The 5280-nt window shown below is 48.4% G+C and overlaps 1 long non-coding RNA gene across 1 annotated transcript; it reads left to right on the top strand.

Moving 5' to 3' along the window:
- The first annotated feature begins 1831 nt into the window (after positions 1–1831).
- Positions 1832–4552, top strand: LOC123851102 (uncharacterized). The gene is made up of 3 exons (XR_006792487.3): positions 1832–2081; positions 2318–2419; positions 4324–4552. It is a non-coding gene; the product is annotated as an uncharacterized LOC123851102 (long non-coding RNA).
- The last annotated feature ends 728 nt before the right edge of the window (positions 4553–5280 follow it).

Raw genomic sequence — 5280 nt, 5'->3', positions numbered from 1 at the left:
GAGGGAAATAAAGAGGAAGAGAAGCTCGCAGAGGGAGGAGGGAGGGAACAAGAAGGAAGGAAAGACTCTTGGGAGCAACTTGTACTATGGCCAGACCCGACCTCCCAGCACACCTGGACCCACCCCCAGGGCTTTGTCATAGGCAGGCTCTGTGAGGCTGGGAGCTCTTCCCCAGAGATGGATTAACCTGCCACCTGGACCCAGACCTGACGTGGGTTGAGGATGCCTTGGCCACAGTCTCTGGAGAGGGGTCTGCCTCTCACAAAAGGAAACAAGATGAAGTGCAGGGTTTTACTTTCCTACTTAGCCAAGAAGAGGTTCCAGAGTGCACTTTGGTCATGAAGAAGGATGTGATGTCATACCGAGTAATATTCTTTCAGGATGTTAAGGAAGGAACTTGACCAGTTTTCTTCAAGATACATGAAAGTGCATAAACCTGGAATCATTTCACATATCAATCAGACCCCTCTGGGCCACAAGTAACAGAAAACCCAAACAAAATATTTGATAAGAACGTTTATTATCTCTCAAAACAAGAGGTCCAGAGGAGGGCTCTTCTGGGATTGATTAAGTCAACAGCTCCATGGTGTCTGGGCTCTGGTTCCATTTCCTGGAAATTCTCACAGTTCTTCCTTTTGGTTATAACATGGTAGCTAGACCCCCAAGCATATTCTTCTAAATCTGCTTTCCAAGGAAGGAAGTATTCTCCTCACCAGAGCCATCTTATCTATGAGGGAATCCTTTCCCAGAACCTCTTCATCAGAATTGTTTGGAATCAGAGTCTTTTCTTGGCTAGACTAGGTTACATCTCTATCCTTCAACCAACCATTGGCAAGGGTGAATAGGGTCACTCCTTCCCATGGGATGGCTGGTTTTGGCCAATCATGAGTCCTCGTCTGGGGCCCACTTTCTCTGAGCACGTTGCAGCTGGATCCTGAACAAATACAAGTTCTGTTATCAGAAAAATAGGGAGCCATGGCTGCTGGTTAGGCTCAGGGCAGATGTTAATAATCAGTGTTCTTTTACTTAGACGGTCATTACCAATCAAACAAAGTTGGCAAGGAGATAAAGCCTGTGTGTCATCTCAGCCTTAGGTAATGGAAAGTAAGGAAGCCATAATTCAGGGCATCTTTAGTGACCTAGTCATCTTGTCATTGCTTCCTGTGAGGTCTTTAAATACATCTAAAAATACTTCTACAGTCCACCCCTCAAAGGGGGCAGGTAATTCCTTCCTTTTGAGTGTGGTCTTGATCTAGTAATTCATTTCCCGTGAACAGAAAATGGCAGAAGTGATGGTGTGTGGATTTTGAGTGGTGTTATAAAAGGCAGCGTAGCTATTGCCTTGCTCTCTCTCGGATCACTTGTGCTGGGGAAGGCCAGCCACCATCCCGTGAGGACGCTCCTGCAGCCCTATGGAGAAGTCCCTGTGGGAAGGAACTGAGAGCTTCTGCCAACAGCCATGTGAGGAAGTCATTTCGGATGTGGATCTTCTGGCCCCACTCAAGTCTTCATATGACTGAAGTCCCTGTCAACATCTTGATCGCGATCTGAGGAACCACCCCCAAGCCAGAACCCCCAGCTAAGCCACTTTCAAATTCCTGACTCACAGAAGCTATGGGATAATAAATGTTGATTGTTTGAGGCTACCAAGTTTTGGGGTGATCTGTTCTGCAGTTAGGGCTAGGAATAGGGTGACGCAAGTGAGGAACCTAGGGCACAAAATTTGAGGCCCAACCCTGAGAATGAGCCCCTCCTTAAATTTTGTGCCCCAGCTTCCTCACTCGCTTCCCACTCGTCCCGACCTTGCGTCTAGCACTACATGACCTTCCATGCCTCTTCCCATTTCCCAACATTCTCTAGCTTGCCCTTGGGGATCCTTGGGGTTCTGAAGAAGCTGGCTCCGTCTCTGGTTCCAAGGGTGGAGTGTGTGACTAAGCCTGTCGGCACATTCCAGTGCCCTTAGGTCTCCGTGACTAGATCAGCTGTGGCCTGTGACCCAGTCCTGTCTAATCAGAGGAGATATCAAGCCTTTTGCGAGGGATGCCGGGACAGATAGGATTCCACTCTTGTCATGGAACAAGGTAAGTGTAACTGTGCCAGAGGGCCTCTGGCAGCTTCTTTGGGACCTCTGAGGAGAGCCAGTTTGGGGATAAAGCTCCTAGCAGGATCCAAAAAGACTGGGTCCCCGGTGACATTGTTCAGCTGCTAGGTTAGTGCTTACCTGAAGCCAGCCTCATCTCTGGACTTTCTAGCCCGGTGAGCTAATAAATTCCTTTAAAAAAATTTAAACCAGTTTGAATCTGGTTTTCTGTTACAGGCAAAGGAAAGCACAAATGTGATGTTAAACACACAGAGGAGACCCCACATCAGTTACTCATACAGATGCTGCCAAGGATCCAGCTGTTCTGCACTGTGCCGAGTGAGTATCCAGATGTCCCGTGAAAGTGTTCTGGTTTCAGCCAGATGTCGAGTATCTTGTAGATGGAAGGTTAACATGATTTAATGCTAAAAAGCAAACTTCCTTCCCTGCCCCTTCTCTATCCCCCCGGTCTGGTGCCTGCCCACTCAGAGTCCCTTCCAGGTGGCCACGTCCCACCCGAGTCCTCAGGCAGATGTCCAATTTTGTAGCCTGTGATATACCCCCCAGTCCACTTGTCCCCTTCTTCCACAGCTACTTGGGCTGGGGATTGGTATCTAGCCCAGAGAGCCGGTCTAGAGGCTTGACAACCACCCACGTGTGGCCTGGCATGGAGGGATGAGCTGGGGCAATTGGTCTTTTTCTGTCTCTCGGATCTAAGACAGTCCTGAAGAAGGAAGGCGTTATAGGCAGAGCTGCGAAGCAGAGACGGGGCTGGGGGGAGAATAATCAGCAAGTGAAAGTTACATGGGAGCCGAAGAGAAGACCAGGTGAGGCTACAAGGGAAGAGCTACGCCGGAGTCCAGAGCAAGAATAAGCTGGTTGGGAGTGAGAAGAGGCAGGATGGATTCACAGACAGAACAGACTCCCTAAGCGAGGGAGAGCGTCACTGAGAAGGAGACAGAGCAATTAGTCAGGCTAGGCTAGACTCGGTTGTGGGAACAAACAGTCCCAGATGCCAGCAGCTGACCCAGCAAGAGTTTAATCTTGACCGCACACGACGTGTCCATCGAAGGTCCGCAAGGACGACGCTGCACGCCCGGGGGCCATGAGAACTCAGACCTACAGAAGTTCCACCTTGGCAGGTGCTTCCATGGTTGCAGAGGCATGGGAAGGAAATTCAGTCAACTGCCCATCAGCTATTAAGGCTTCTGCCCAGAGGTGACTCATGACCCTTCCGCTTACAATTTATGACCGTGCTTAATTTTAAAGGTGGGAGAGTCGTGCCATGCTACTGTGTGCGTGAAAAGACGAGAAACAGGAATGTTCTTGGCCAGCCTTGGTGAGGTCTAGAGAAAGGGCAGCTAGAGAGCCGCTTCCAACTCCAGAGGTCTGGATCTCACGAGGCCCTGCCATACCGTGGTCCGGATTTGTACTCACACAAGATCTTCATCACCCTTATTGCCCCATGCATGCCTTGCAACACCCACCACCCTCCACACACACATTTGCTTATTTCTTGTAACTTAAGACCTCACTCCAGGGACTTCATATTTCCTTTGAATGCTCCTTTCTCAACTGGGGACTCTGTCTCTCAAAAGCCTAAAGCCAGCACAAAACATCATTGTGTCTCTGTTTTATAACAAGGTGGGGATCTCCAGGCCTGCCTGCCTCAGGAATGTCAGAGAAGACTGCTGGAAACTCTATTTGCACACACCAACACTTAGTAGGTTCCCTGGCAGGTAGTAATACAAATCCATAAAGTTTTCTAGTACTGTTAGCTAAGCACTGTGCTAAGAGCTTCATCCGAATTCCTTCATTTAAAATACTTTCAACCTCACTTTGCCGGTGAAGAAACTGGCATAGAGAGGTAAGCAACTCCCTTGAGGTCTGATTTTTGTATCCGTGCTCCTCACATTCTAGGACACACCCAAGAGAGATGGTGAGGAGGGTTTTGGGGCTGATGGGCCAGGTCTGGGGGACTGAGATTGATCTTTGGGGAAGGAAGAAGGGTAGATGCTTCTCCAGGTGGGTAAAAAGCTTACCTCCAAGGAGGAGAGACAATCTGGGAGAAACACACTTAATGGGGCAGGGCGTGGTATCCTTCAGATGCCCTTTGGCCCAGATTCAAGTCCTTCTTGGAGAAGATTAAAGAAACTAAAAAAATAAATAAATAAAAAATAAGCCGTCTTTGAGCATATGTAGTGATCAGATTGTGGTCTCTAAACATCTTTCCTCACTCAAAGGAACCAAGGCTTCTTGGAGAATTAATTGGCTGTTTCCAGGTCTGGAGCAGGAAATATATAAGAGAAGCCCAGAACGTCTTGTACCAGAAGCCAAGAAAGCTATCAAACACTACTGGGGTCGTGTCAAAAGGACACAGGTGCCAACTTGAAGGAGAACCGACTAGACAGAAGGGGATCATTTGTGCATCAAAATCAAAACTAAACAAATAAACAAAAACCTTGCAATGTATTGCAACACATCCATTATTTTAAAAATCCATAAATTCAAAATGATAATAATAAAAAAAGACATTTGGAGGATTCTTACGGGAAACTAACTCACTATTCTGAGAACTGATAAATAAAGAGAAAGAAATTGTTTAAAAGCTAATTTTGGGGCCTCCCAAAAATAAAGTGAATTTGAGGCCTCGTTGGAAGGCTTCTCATGTACTCCCAAGACTCTCCCTCTGGCTTTCTCCTGGCCTGAATTTCCACCATTAGAGATCCATTTCTTTGGGTGAAGAACACCCTGAGCTGGCTCTCCAAAGTTCTCTCCAAAGTTGAGCTTCTCGGTAGCCCCATCAGATGGTATCCATTCCAGCAGGTGGAAAGAAGGGCGGAAATGTATATTTTATTGTACATCCCAGGTGATTTGGACCCAGGTGATTCTGTCCCCATTTTCCGGGAGACCTGGGCCAGGGCTCCTGGATCTTTCCTAGTAGCCTGTGTGACTTGCTGTTCCAGCAGTGCTGGACTGTCATAGCTGAGTGCTCCCAGCTTCTGCAAACTCTCGCAGGCCCCTCTCCCTGGGACCTCTTTACCACTGCCAGGCCCTTCCTTGTGTGGGGAGCTGGCACCACGGAGAAGGGACCCAGCCACATGGGTCCCAGTAGGAGCTCTGAGCTGCTTACTTCTCCCCTCTCCCGCGGCTTCCTGAGCTGTCCTGACATGCCCAGCATCTCATGTGACAACCCACTC

Source organism: Mirounga angustirostris, unplaced genomic scaffold, assembly GCF_029215605.1.
Source record: "Mirounga angustirostris isolate CCGP_5_RB_7025 unplaced genomic scaffold, mMirAng1.0.hap1 SCAF_10, whole genome shotgun sequence".
In the NCBI taxonomy this organism is placed as follows: Eukaryota; Metazoa; Chordata; class Mammalia; order Carnivora; family Phocidae; genus Mirounga; species Mirounga angustirostris.
Note: the sequence above shows the minus strand (reverse complement) of the source record. Positions and strands in the feature narration are given on the sequence as shown.